The sequence below is a fragment of the Mercenaria mercenaria genome, chromosome 14 (assembly GCF_021730395.1).
Source record: "Mercenaria mercenaria strain notata chromosome 14, MADL_Memer_1, whole genome shotgun sequence".
Taxonomy (NCBI): Eukaryota; Metazoa; Mollusca; class Bivalvia; order Venerida; family Veneridae; genus Mercenaria; species Mercenaria mercenaria.
In genome coordinates, this window is record NC_069374.1 from 66,202,236 (window position 1) to 66,216,497 (window position 14,262).

A 14,262-nucleotide genomic window follows, 5' to 3' on the forward strand; every position below is an offset into this window, starting at 1 on the left:
TAAATGAACCCCTAGCAATGAATCACTGGTATCAATCGTCAGATCTGTTACCATTCTGTTAAATGACACCGGTCCCGACAACTGTCTTTTGTATTCCGACGAGAAATCAATAAATAATATAAATCAATCTATCTAAATTCTATGGAACACTTCCTTGCGAATAGATCCCTGCTTTGAACTGCGCATATCATGGCCGGGTACCAAAATCACACCCTGGTACCGGCGCTCCCAAGTACAGGTGGCACTCACACATACAGCGCTCGATAAGTGATTTTAGAGGAGCGGTGATGTAAGTATTTCTTATTGTATCTCCGGTAATTCAAAACTTCTTAAAATGAAAGATATCTGCGCCCTGATGAATAATTGGTGACTATGTTATGTGAGTGTCACAACATTTCATCTTGAAATAAACACAATACGGCGAGTTAAACGTGAACGTTTGACTCAAAAATGTCAAATGTCAAAACAACACGTAAAATACTCAATAAATACTCCAAATGTATTCATTTTTGATACAGTATCGTATAGCCATGTCTTCCTTCAATAACCAGTTCAAATTCCAAGACTTAATTTGTTATATTTAAAGAATGACTGGTGTTTAAAGATGGTATGGGATTTCAAAACGGCACTCACATGGCACAGGTGTTAATTTTTTTGGCTCTCAACAAGTACAGCTAGAGAAAAGTCTTCAGAAACGTAGACCTTGTTGTTGTTTACTCTCAGTGTGGTGCCTGTATGATCATAAATCTTTATACCGTTAAAAAACTGACTGTAGAAGTCGACCTTTCTATGTTAAAACTTACGGCGACAATATTTTAACATTATTTTTTTTTATTAAAAAGCTTCTTGAAAACTGATTAATGCTAAAATTTGATATGTCCTAGGATTTCGTTGAAAAATGAAAAACGTGCTTCAAAACATTCATATGACTCAGTGGGATCAGTGGACGGTGAGGTTTGCAAGAAGATATGTGTGTGCTTGCGTGCGTTTGTGCGTGCGTATGCGTTTGGTTAAACGCCGTTACTAAACAATATTTCAGGTCAATCTCAATGTTTTTGAGTACCAGTATAATGCCATGAGCATCCGTATGATATATATAGAGCCAGGTCGATACTTTTTTTGTTGGGGTGTGGAATAAATGTTTAATCATAGAGTTAGTAAAACTCATTTATAACGGACTGACAAGTTTTCTATTCTTTTCTTTAATTTTAACAACTTACCATACGCCTACATTGAATGTATAATAAATGTTGAACTTTTTACGAAACATATTTTACTTGTTTCATTAGATTTAAGATTCAGTAAACACTCATAACAGAAAAATAGAAGGTTTTTACAGTGGATGTTTTAAACCATTTCATCAATTTGTCACGCGACCCCGTCGAGCGAAAACACGAGAATTAAAAAAAGTTAAACGCGGAGTGGTTAGCGAGCAAAAATTCGATAACATGTGGCGACGCGGAGCGAAAACACGATTATGGGGATGGGGGAGGGAGGGGGGAGTGGGTGCTGGCGTTGAGTGAGATTCAAGATGTAAAGCGGCTGGGTGCCCTGGTGCCCACCAATGTTATGCCTTTCAAACCTCAACTTCATGCTCGGAGCCCGCTGATCAGCCAGTTTTCGCTCGACTCCCCCCCGACGATTTACTTATTAAATCTAAACTTTTTGTCTGCGATTCTCCATACAGAAAATACTAGGAATAAGAAAGGGCGGGAGCGTAGATTGAAAACATGATAATTAGTGGGGGGCGCTGAGCGAAAAGTCGATATTTACGTTATAAATCGGCGCCTAAAATTAGCGGAATGGCATAAATCAGCCACCAAAGAATTTTGTTAAAATGTCTGTTCGGTACAAAAGACGCTCATATTTTAATATCTTATTAATTCAATGAATTTATCAATTAATGAGTTCTTGTTTGGCTCTTTCAGGAATCGATGTGAGTCATTCCGATTTAATAGCAGACATGAGACGTAATGACTAGTTCCATTAACTACTGTTTAATCCAACATGAAACTGTTCTTGGTGGTGTAATCTCTACCACACATAACTAACCAGTCCGATTCATCTCTTTTCCGTTGTAGTTGCCTTAGAGCTGACGATTTCTCCACATTTCTGAAGAACTTTCTCTAGCTGTACTTGGTGAGCGTCAAAAAAAATACACACCAGTGCGATGTGAGTGCCGTTTTGAAACCACTTATCTTCTTTAAATACGAGTCATTCTTTAAATATAACAAATTAAGTCTTGGAATTTGAACTGGTTATTGTAGGAAGATATGACTATATGAAGATGTATCAAAATGAATACATCTGGAGTATTTACTGAGCATTTTACGTGCTTTTTTTTTACATTTGACATTTTTGAGTCATACGTCAAACGTTCACGTTTAACTCGCCGTATTTTGTTTACTTTAAGATGAAATGTTGTGACACTCACGGAACATAGTCATCAATTATTCGCCAGGGCTCAGATATCTTTCATTTTACAAAAAGTTTTGAATTACCGGAGATACAATAAGAAATACTTACACCGCCGCTCCTCCAAAATTGCTTATCGAGCGCTGTATGTGTGCCACCTGTACTTGGGAGCGCCGGTACCAGGGTGTGAAAATTGATACCGTTTCGACGCATTATACCGGGTTATCGCTTCACCACGTGTTACACGAGGTTTGTTTACATAAAAAAGTGATGATCTGGTTTAACATAGCCGTTAGAGTAACAATTTTGGTTCCCGGTTTATGACATGCACTACACAAAGCGAGGGTCCAGCGCAAGCAAGTGTTCCCATTGTTCGTGAGAAGTTGCATATCTTCTAGTATTGAGAGCATTGATGGTAAAAATGCATTTTTAGCTCATCTGATTTTTTGAAAAAAGATGATGAGTTATTGTCATCACTTGAGCGGTTGTCGGCGTCGGCGTCGGCGTCTGCGTCGGCGTTGCCTGGTTAAGTTTTATGTTTAGGTCAGCTTTTCTCCTAAACTATCAAAGCTATTGCTTTGAAACTTGAAATACTTGTTCACCATCATAAGCTGACCCTGTATAGCAAGAAACATAACTCCATCTTGCTTTTTGCAAGATTTATGGCCCCTTTTGTACTTAGAAAATATCAGATTTCTTGGTTAAGTTTTATGTTTAGGTCAACTTTTCTCCTAAACTATCAAAGCTATTGCTTTGAAACTTGGAATACTTGTTCACCATCATAAGCAGACCCCGTACATCAAGAAACATAACTCCATCTTGCTTTTTGCAAGATTTATTGCCCCTTTTGGACTTAGAAAATCAGTTTTCTTGGTTAAGTTTTATGTTTAGGTCAGCTTTTATCCTAAACTATCAAAGCTATTGCTTTAAAACTTGCAACACTTGTTCACCATCATAAGTTGACCCTGTACAGCAAGAAACATAACTCCGTCCTGCTTTTTGCAAGATTTATGGCCCCTTTTGGACTTAGAAAATATCAGATTTCTTGGTTAAGTTTTATGTTTAGGTCAACTTTTTCTCTTAAACTATCAAAGCTATTGCTTTGAAACTTGCAACACTTGTTCACCATCATAAGCTGACCCTGTACAGCAAGCAACATAACTCCATCCTGCTTTTTGCAATAATTATTGCCCCTTTTGGACTTAGAAAATCATTTTCTTGGTTGAGTATTATGTTTAAGTCAACTTTTCTCATAAACTATCAAAGCTATCGCTTTAAAACTTGCAACAGTTTTTCACCATCATAAGTGGACTCTGTACATCAAGAAACATAACTCTATCCTGCTTTTTGCGAGAATGATGGCCCTTTTTAGACTTAGAAAATCATGGGTAGGACAATATTTCTATTACACAAAAAAAATCAGATGAGCGTCAGCACCCGCAAGGCGGTGCTCTTGTTTAAAAACACGCTGAAATGTTACAAAATGCGTTTTATGATCGTCACCTATGCTCAATACATGGTAAAATGCTAAAATATATTGGCTAAACTTAACCAGGGGCGTAGGAGAATGGGGTGTGTGGAGGTCCGAACCCCAAGTGTCTGTGATTGAATTCACTATGTACAGGTTTTATCACTGTTTGCTGCCAGCATTTAATTTACATATATTTCTGGATATATTGCTGCGAGTATCATGTAAAGTTAGGAAATAATTAAATTCTAGCGCTATTTTAAGAAAATTTGAATAAACAATGTAAAGTTGTTGAGAAATAAAAATAAACCGTTTTACTGGTATGTCATTTCTATCAATGGAGTGAGATTTATTGTTTTGCTACAAAAATTTTACTGTCTAATTGCGAAGCAAGACTTATCCGCAAACTTAATTTCTATCGCAAGCTTAGACGCAATCTTAAATAGTATTTAGATCGCAGGATGCCCGCTGCAAGCTTGCAAAGAAAGGCTTCTCCGCAAACTTGATTTCTATGCGAGCATCCGCAAGCATTTATTACATAGCTGCAATCTTTTTAAGATTGCAGTAAGCTTGCGCAACCTTATGACAAACTTCTCACAAGCTTGCCGCATGCTTGTATTTTGGTTTGGGATGTCTTCCATAAAAATTGATATATGTTACATACCAGTATGGCTAGAATTTGTTTCAGTCTTGTATACTGTATATAATAAAACATTTTACATATAAATGAAGCTTCACTAGGTTATAGTTTTAAAGTAGTGTTGGAAATGAACTTTAGTAAAATCGTGCGCAGTGCATATTTCCAAAATATACATTTTGTGATCCACTTTGTCTTACAGTGGTTATTTCCTGTGGTCAGTAGGTGACACCCTTTTGTTTTGGATGTCAGTAGGTCAAAGGTCAAGGTGATACTGAAAACTGTTCCAGAACAATAACTAGAGAAAGCTTGTACCTACTGTTGGCAAACTATGTAGGTTGATTGCCAGTCGTCACTAGAAACCGTATGTTGTAGTGTCAGTAGGTCGAAAGTGGCCATGGTGTCTTAAGACTGAAAATGGTTTACAGTCAAGTCCTTCAGAATGTTTTGGCCTACAGCCATCAAACTTCGTAACATTATTGTCTAGCATGGTCAGTTAAATGAGCTCTCATATTTTGGGGGTCAAAGTCATGGTGATCTCTAGATTAAAAAGAGTTTCTATTTGTAGTTAGAGAATGCTTTGGTCTAAGACTGCAGCGATTTTTTTTCCTTCTTTTTAAAGTACCCCTAAAAGGACCTTTTCCAAATTGAAAAATGCAACCTTTTTTCCCAGTTATCATCCAAAAATTCCCCAAATGACCAAATTAAGTTTGCATTTTGATGATTGCAGAAGGAAAACTTAGTTAACATTGACATTCACCATAATTTAACCATTTAAACAGTTTGTTTGATGCTATTTACATGGAATTAAAGGAAGAAGCATTCTAAATGATATTATTAATTAACTATAAAAATTCCCAATCTGAGTAAAAACCCCGCTATTTTTCCCAATTTATCCGGTACTGGATCTTTTCCCAAAAGGGCAAAAAAAGTCACTGGACTGTGAAATGTTATAGGATGATTGCTTGTGGTTGGTAGATGATCCTGATAGTGTTGAGGGTCAGCACATCACAGGTCAAAATCAAAGTCTGTGATCTTGAGACTAAAATCTGGTTTTTTAATCCCCTGTCATGAGTAGATAATCTGAGAGCCAAGACAGATAAAGTCAGAATATATAACAGAAAAAAAAAGATTATCTAGTCGGTAGCCAGACTATATGGTATGACTTCTGCAGCATTTTTGCAACAGGCTATAATGGGGACATAGTGATTTATATCCATAATTTATGATAATGGCTGATAATGAAAGTTCAATAACAAAATGAAATGCTGGTAGATATGTCTTTGATTGATTTCTCTTGCTTAAAATTATGGGACTGAGTTAAGACGAAATTGGTGAACTTGAGTGCTTGTAAACACACTTGAGTGATAGCACTTTCCTATTTTTGAAGTGCAAATAGATTGTTCCCTGTATTTTGAGTATATAATACACTAACTGTGTTTGCAAAGCCATATTTCTTATCACTCGCTCACAAATTTTGTTTTATTGATGAGTACAAATAAAAGTATCCTAAAGCTCTTACTGTAGAGTTAGAAAAAATACTGAAGTACTTGAAACATTCAATATTTTGCTTGACAAATTTTTCTTCCAAGGTTTACAATCTGGATTACTAAGAATTTTACTGCCTATTGATAAGTACCTTTTTCATACTAAAAAGCTTTTTTAGTCAAAACATTGTTTGAGCCCATGGGTGGAGCTCTGAAAAAAAAAGTTGAGGAAGTTGACAACCAAGTTATTTGCTGCCACAAGTGTTTTCTTATGGTAGCATAGGGATTACAGCCGTAGGAGTAAAGGAGGTTTAAAATCTAGGTAGGATTTATGTTTAATGCTCAAAGTGAAGTTTGAAAAATACATCAAATTGATTAATTGATATTTTTAGTCTACCAATATGAAATATGAATTTATTGCACTGAATTGGTTGTCATGATAAAATTGGTGTACTAAGATGAAGAAGTTTTTAGCTCACCTGAGCAATGCTCAGGTGAGTTTTTCTGATCGCTCAATGTCCGGCGTCCGTCGTCCGTCGTCTGTCGTCTGTCGTCCGTCGTCTGTCAACATTTAGCTTGTGTATGCGATAGAGGCTGTATTTTTCAATTAATCTTCATGAATATTGGTCAGAATGATAACCTTGCTGAAATCTAGGCCGAGTTCGAAAATGGGTCATCTCGGGTCAAAAACTAGGTCACTAGGTCAAATCAAAGAAAAACCTTGTGTATGCGATAGAGGCTGTATTTTTCATTTAATCTTCATGAATATTGGTCAGAATGATAACCTTGATGAAATCTAAGCTGAGTTCGAAAATGGGTCATCTCGGGTCAAAAACTAGGTCACTAGGTCAAATCACAGAAAAACCTTGTGTATGCGATAGAGGTGGTATTTTTCAATTAATCTTCATGAATATTGGTCAGAATGATAACCTTGATAAAATCTAGGCCGAGTTCGAAAATGGGTCATCTCGGGTCAAAAACTAGGTCACTAGGTCAAATCAAAGAAAAACCTTGTGTATGCGATAGAGGCTGTATTTTTCAATTTTTCTTCATGAATATTAGTCAGAATGATAACCTTGATGAAATCTAGGCCGAGTTCGAAAATGGGTCATCTTGGATCAAAAACTAGGTCACTAGGTCAAATCAAAGAAAAACCTTGTGTATGCGATAGAGGCTGTATTTTTCAATTGATCTTCATGAATTTTGGTCAGAATGATTGCCTTGATGAAATCTAGGCCGAGTTCGAAAATGGGTCATCTCGGGTCAAAAACTAGGTCACTAGGTCAAATCAAAGAAAAACCTTGTGTATGCGATAGAGGTGGTATTTTTCAATCGATCTTCATGAATTTTGGTCAGAATGATTATTTTGATGAAATCTAGGCCGAGTTCGAAAATGGGTCATCTGGGTTCAAAAACTAGGTCACTAGGTCATATCACGTAAAAACCTTGTATATGCGATAGAGGCTGTATTTTTCAATTGATCTTCATGAATTTTGGTCAGAATGATTGCCTTGATGAAATTAACCCCAAGTTCGAAAATGGGTCATCTGGGGTCAAAAACTAGGTCACTAGGTCAAATCAAAGAAAAACCTTGTGTATGCAATAGAGGCTGTATTTTTCAACTGATCTTCATGAAATTTAGCCAGAATGATTACCTTGATAAAATCTAGGCTGATTTCGAAAATGGGTCATCTGGGATCAAAAACTAGGTCACTAGGTCAAATCGAAGAAAAACATTGTGTATGCAATAGAGGATGTATTTTTCAATTGATCTTCATGAAATTTGGTCAGAGTGATTGCCTTGATGAAAACTAGGTCGGTTTTGAATATGGGTTATCTGAGGTCAAAAACTAGGTCACTAGGTCAAATTAAAAAAAAATCTTGTGTATGCGATAGAGACTGTTTTTTTCAGTTGATATTTATGAAATTTGGTCAGGTTGATTGCCTAAATGAAATCTAGGTCGAATTTGAATATGGGTCATCTGAGGTCAAAAACTAGGTCACTTGGTCAAATCAAAGAAAAAACTTCTGTATGTGATAGAGGCTGTATTTTTCAGTTGATCTTCATGAATTTTGGTCAGAATGATTGCCTTGATAAAATCTAGGTCGAGTTTGAACATGGGTCATCTAGGGTCAAAAACTAGGTCATATATAAGAAAATGCTTGTTTTATCGCAAGAGACCAATTTTTTGGTCCAATCTTAATGAAAATTGGTCAGAATATTTGTTTCCATGAAATCACTAGGTCAAACATGTTTTACACTGTTATGGAGTGTTTCTTAGGTGAGCGACCTAGGGCCATCTTGGCCCTCTTGTTTAAATGTTATTGTGTGGTACAGTCCAACTTGCTCGAGAAATGCTGACATTTACTCAGAGACCACTTGCATCAAGAGACCACTTTTTTTCGGTTCCTTTTTAGTTTGTTAAAGAACAAATTATTAAGTATTAAGAAACTATATTTTGTTGAAGAGACCATGCACATTTTGCCCTTCCAATAGGTGGTCTCTTAATGTAAGTTGTACTGTACTTTATTATATCGTCATTGTTCAGGTCCTTCGCCTTAAACAGATTTTACACACAAAAAAACACCCACTAATTTTGACAAATTGAAACATTTTTTTTTGTATGACTGCATGACATTGCAGTATAATTATGGAGTACTTACTAAAATGTTCATTTTTCATTTTATTAAATGTTATAACATTTATTTTATTGTAGTAAACACCTACATCATACCATACACCTTATCATCTTGGTGTAACCATTTTGACTAATTAATAACATGAGTGGTTGATTTATTGACAGATGACATATATAGGTAAATGCTTGACATTTCTTTATACTGCTACTTATTAGAGTATCTGTCAAGATTTTCAATGTTTACAAGCCTAAATATACACTTACATGGGTTATTTGAAGTCCACCTGGCTGATAAGGAATGATACAGTCATTCAGTGGACTTGTAACATGGCCAAAGTCTGACCAATGGAAGTTGATACCATTTAAGGCAATAAAGAGGGTGTTAGTTTTTAAGTAAATCACATATTTGTATGGTTAGAGTTTTCAAAGATCTAAAATGGGTCTTTAACTTATAGATACAACTGCATAATATTTTCATGGTCACAGTTAAGGTATACATCAAACTTTGAACCTAGTATGGATCCTTCCTGTTATTTAAAGCGATGCCAATGCCAAAATTTTGTGTTTAGCTCTAGTTGTACCCCCCGACAACAAAGTTGTAAGGGGGGTATACTGGTTTCAGGTTGTCTGTCTGTCCGTCTGTCTGTCTGTCTGTCCGTAGACGCAATCTTGTGCGCACCATCTCTCCTTATCCCCTTGACAGAATTTAATGAAACTTCACACAAGTGATCAGTACCAACAGTAGTTGTGCATGGGGCATGTTAGGTTCTTTTAGAAAAAAAATTTGCAGAGTTATGGAACTTTGTTTTTTTGTTACTATACTATATACATAGACACAGTCTTGTGCGCACCATCTCTCCTCATCCCCTTGACACAATTTAATGAAACTTCACACAAGTGATCAGTACCAACAGTAGTTGTGCATGGGGCATGTTAGGTTCTTTTAGAAAAAAAATTTGCAGAGTTATGGGACTTTGTTTTTTTTGTTACTATACTATATACATAGACACAATCTTGTGCGCACTATCTCTCCTCATCCCCTTGACACAATTTAATGAAACTTCACACAAGTGATCAGTAACAACAGTAGTTGTGCATGGGGCATGTTAGGTTTTTTCAGTGACAAAAATTGCAGAGTTATGGGACTTTGTTTCTTGTTAACATACTATGTACATACAGTCTGCATATGCAATCTTGTGTGTGCCTAATCTACCAAACCCTTGCACACAATTTAATGAAACTTCACACAAGTGATCAGTACCAACCCTAGTTGTGCATGGTGCATGTTACATTCTTTTAGATAAATATTCTGCATAGTTATGGGACTTTGTTTTTTGTTACTATACTGTATACATACAGTCCACATAATTATGCAATCTTGTGTGCGTCAAATTGCAATGTACTTTGTCAGTGCATGCGGGGGGTACATTCATCACCTTTAGTGATAGCTCTAGTTTTGGCTTGGCTTATTTAGATATTCAGTACCATTGTCTGGCATTCTGAAAAAAAAAGTGTTCAATAATTGGAAAATTGATATGAAACTTTCATTACATGAGAAAGGATGTAAAAGAGCGTGGGCAGATTAGTGAGGACTAATCAGTTATTTTTTTCTGGAATGTTTTGGTTTTCAACAACTCATGCTGGGATTGTATTGTATCTGGTTTACTTCAGAAATGGAGAATACTGAATTCTGTGGTTGATTATTGCAGGGAATGATGATCAGCAAATTGTTTCATAACTCAGCTTTAAGCTACTCGAAGCTGATTGAAAGTTCTGGGAATAATACAAATTTATGGGGTTTTTTTGCTGAGGACTCGTGGAGCCAGGTTTTTTTATGGCATGGAAGTTCAGCCCTGTTCCCCTAGGATTTTGACCAAAAATCTCCCTTTTTTATATGCCCAAAGGGACGCATTGTGTTATGATGCCATGTTCGTCTGTCTAGCTGTCCGTCTGTCCATTAGCAATTTCGTGTCAGCTCTGTAACTCTTTAACCCTTTGAAGGATTTCAAAGAAACTTGACGCAAATGCTCACCACATCGAGGCAACATGCAGAGCACATGTCAGGGATTGCTCACTAGGGGTCACACTTCAAAGGTCATATGACTTTGTTTTGTGTCCGCTTTGTAACTTTTGAACTGCTTGAAGGATTTTAAAGAAACTTGGCACAATTGTTCACCACATTGAATCGACATGCAGAGCGCATGTTTCGGTTGGCTCGCTTCAAGGTCAAGGTCACACTTAGGGGTCAAAGGTCATACCTTCGGGCGTATATTGCTCTGCATTGCGGTGCTTTTGTTATGCCCCCGAAGGGAGGCATATTAGTTTTCAACTGTCCGTTCGTTCGTTAGTCACAACGTTAACTTTTTGCATGAAGGCACTTTACTCGCGAACCACTGCGACCAGGACCTTCAAACTTCACAATCATGCTGATAGTACTCATTGAGTACACGACCCCTACTGACTTTGGGGTCACCAGGTCAAAGGTCAAGTCACAGAGGCCAACATTAACTTTTTGCATGAAGGCACTTTACTCGCGAACCACTGCACCCAGGACCTTCAAACTTCACATGCTGATAGTACTCATTGAGTACAGGACCCCTTCTGACTTTGGGGTCACCAGGTCAAAGATCAAGGTCACAGGGGCCAATGTTAACTTTTTGCATGAAGGCACTTTACTCGCGAACCACTGCACCCAGGACCTTCAAACTTCACATGCTAATAGTACTTTATGAGTACACGACCCCTATTGACTTTGGGGTCACCACGTCAAAGGTCAAGGTCACCAGGTCAAAGGTCAAAGCGCTGTGGGGGCATTTGTCACCATTAGTGACAGCTCTTGTTTCATATTAACAAGCCAAAACTATTAGTGAAATATATGTACAGTTGATCCTGCAATAGCAGCCACTTGCTTTAAAGTGTAACTGGGATCCAGACTGTTGAATATATCTCGTCAAAATGCTCAAGGCATAACTGGGGTCAAAAGTGTTCAATGTGTAATTGGAATCTAAAGTGTTCAAAGTATAACTGGGGTCTTAAATGGGTCAAAGTGTAACATAGAATGAAATGCGCAAAGTGTAACAGGGATCTTAAATTCAAAGTACCGGTATTACAGGGATATGAAAAGTGTACTTGTACTTCAATTTGTCAAAAGTGTAACTGGAATCTTAATGTCCATTTGTAACAGTTACTGTTGTCTGAAATATTCATAGTGTAACTGGGATCCAAAATACGATGTTGTGTAAACCAGGTCTCTTAACATATTGGATATTTCAAACAAAAGACAGGAAATAACAGCTAGCTAAGCACCAGCATTGTGAGACAAGAAATTTTGTATATAATATAGGATATAATACACATGGGGATGATATAATAATAGGTTCAGATAGAGGAAGGTGCTTGCAACTGCAGTAGAATATCTTGTGTAGTTTATCGCATTCTGGCTGTAATCTTCTATGTTTCAGTGAAGCTAAAGAAAGTTTTTACTTGGTTAATGTGCATAATATTCCACATCTTATTGGCAGACTGGAAATGATAATTGTGGTTTACTGTAAAAGATACATTTATATGTTGGATACATTCATTCAAATTTACAAATGTAACAATTTCATTAAATAGGTGACATTACTTGAATCACAAATAAAAGGGAGACATGTAAAATTGAAGTGTCAGAAAAAGATATTAGAAAGCTTTAGGTGTACAAAAATGTAGCATTGTTGTGGCAGGGGTTGATGATTGTATCCAGGTTCCTGACTGCCTTATAAAGTAATGTATGAAGGACAACTGAGACTCTCATCATCAGCCTATGTTAATAAAAGTGTAATTTTCATGAGACTTAAATAGTAACAAAATTAAAGAAAGAAAGGAAGACAGGAAACTCTCAGTTTACTTTTACAGCCTTAGATTAACTACGTAGGTAAGGTTTATACCTTAACTGATTATAGTGTAGAAAGTTTGAAATACATGGTATGTGATTAGCCAGGGGGTTCCAGCCTTGTTTATTAGGGTGAACTTGTAAGTTTAGGCTAGTGTAATGTTTACTAAACTGTTATTACTTTGAGAAACCTATACTTGACAAGTATTAAACAGCATGTGGTAGAACCGCTTTGAAAAGATGAAACATTCTGAATTATGATATTTTAGGTGAAAATGTCATGTTTCTTTATAATATCTTTGAGTTTTAAGAGTATGGAATACAGCATTAGTTATTACAGAAAAGAAAAAAAAAGCTTAAAAACAGACCAGACATGGTAGATAGGAATGATAAGTGGTGAGGTAAAATAATGGGGAATAGGTTAAAGGAAAAATGATTGAAAAGGGGTATATCAAAGTAACTGTTGTGATTGAGAGGTTTTAAATTAATAGAAAAGGGATAATGATTGGGAAAGGGGAAGTCTATAGTAACTGTTGAAGGAATTGAGGAAGGTACCAAATAATAGGTAAAGGGATGAAAAGATGGAAACTTTGATTAATCAATAGAAAAAGGATTGAAAGCACAGAGTTCTAAAGGAGTGAAAGGACTGAGATAGTTTCGGAGGGTGGAAAAAGGGATACAAGATTCTGAGAAAAAGTAAGATTGTTATGTAGAAAGTGTTAAAAGATTGGAAAAGGGGTGAAAGGAGAGAAGATTTATAGAGCAGTGAAAGGATAGGCAATATTGCTAAAAGGAAATATTGCTTGAGGAGAAATGAGGAGAAGTGGTGTTGGAGGCAGTCTCAGGATTGAGATTGAACTAGTTTTGAGACAAAACTCAGACAGCACATTGCTACTGTCTTACAGTTTCTCTGTAGTAAAGGTGTAGTTAAGTTAAGCTTTCAGTAGTGGTTGTGAATTTGTGATATAGACAGTGCATGGGGAGAAAAATTAACATCTGGTATCAGTTTTTGAATTTAAATGGAATTTAGTTGCTGAAAATGAGTGAGGTTTATATCCAATAGATTGAAAAGTAAGATCAGCTTTTATAACCAGTGAAGTTCATTGATTTTTCTTCATGTTTATATATATATATTGAAAAGTTATGGTGGTTACAATGTATTGTTTCAGAATCTTCAGTTAAATTATAGGTATTAACTTACTGTGCCAATGCTATTTATTACCTGTGACTGTTTGTATTGTCAGAGGGACAGCCAGACTGATGTATTTTGGGAGCTTCCGCTTAACTCAGTAGGTAGAGCGTCGGTCTATGGATCGCGGGGTCGTGAGTTTGATCCTCGGGCTGGGTGTATGTTCTCCGTGACTATTTGATAAACGACATTGTGTCTGAAATCATTAGTCCTCCACCTCTGATCCATGTGGGGAAGTTGGCAGTTACTTGCGGAGAACAGGTACAGAATCCAGGAACTCTGGTTAGGTTAACTGCCCGCCGTTACATGACTGAAATACTGTTAAAAAACTGCGTTAAACCCAAAACAAACAAATTTTGGGGGCTTCTGTAATTGAAACTTTGTTTGGTAGTGCAAGTTGAAACCATTCCTGACTGTTTTATGAAAGGTTTTCTTCTTCTACCCATATGCCCATCTTAGACTGAGATTATTCCAGAAGGGGCACCAGGGGTCTTCCTCTACCACCTAAAACGAGGAAAGCTGACATTTGACTGTGATTTTGTCACTGAGACTTTAA

At 36.7% G+C, this 14,262-nt stretch overlaps 1 protein-coding gene across 7 annotated transcripts in view; it reads left to right on the top strand.

Moving 5' to 3' along the window:
- LOC123527789 (transcription initiation factor TFIID subunit 10-like) overlaps nucleotides 1–14,262 on the top strand; it is a 54,785-nt gene that overhangs the window by 16,977 nt on the left and 23,546 nt on the right. The window contains exon 1 of one of the 7 annotated variants that reach the window (XM_045307457.2): nucleotides 6,056–6,329. The exons of 4 other annotated variants lie outside the window; for them this stretch is intronic. The gene's annotated coding sequence lies outside the window, so the exon portion shown is untranslated. Of the gene's footprint in view, nucleotides 1–6,055; nucleotides 6,330–12,589; nucleotides 13,589–14,262 lie in introns of those variants that run through there. 2 more of the 7 variants (XM_045307456.2, XM_045307462.2) reach the window with 2 other exon arrangements.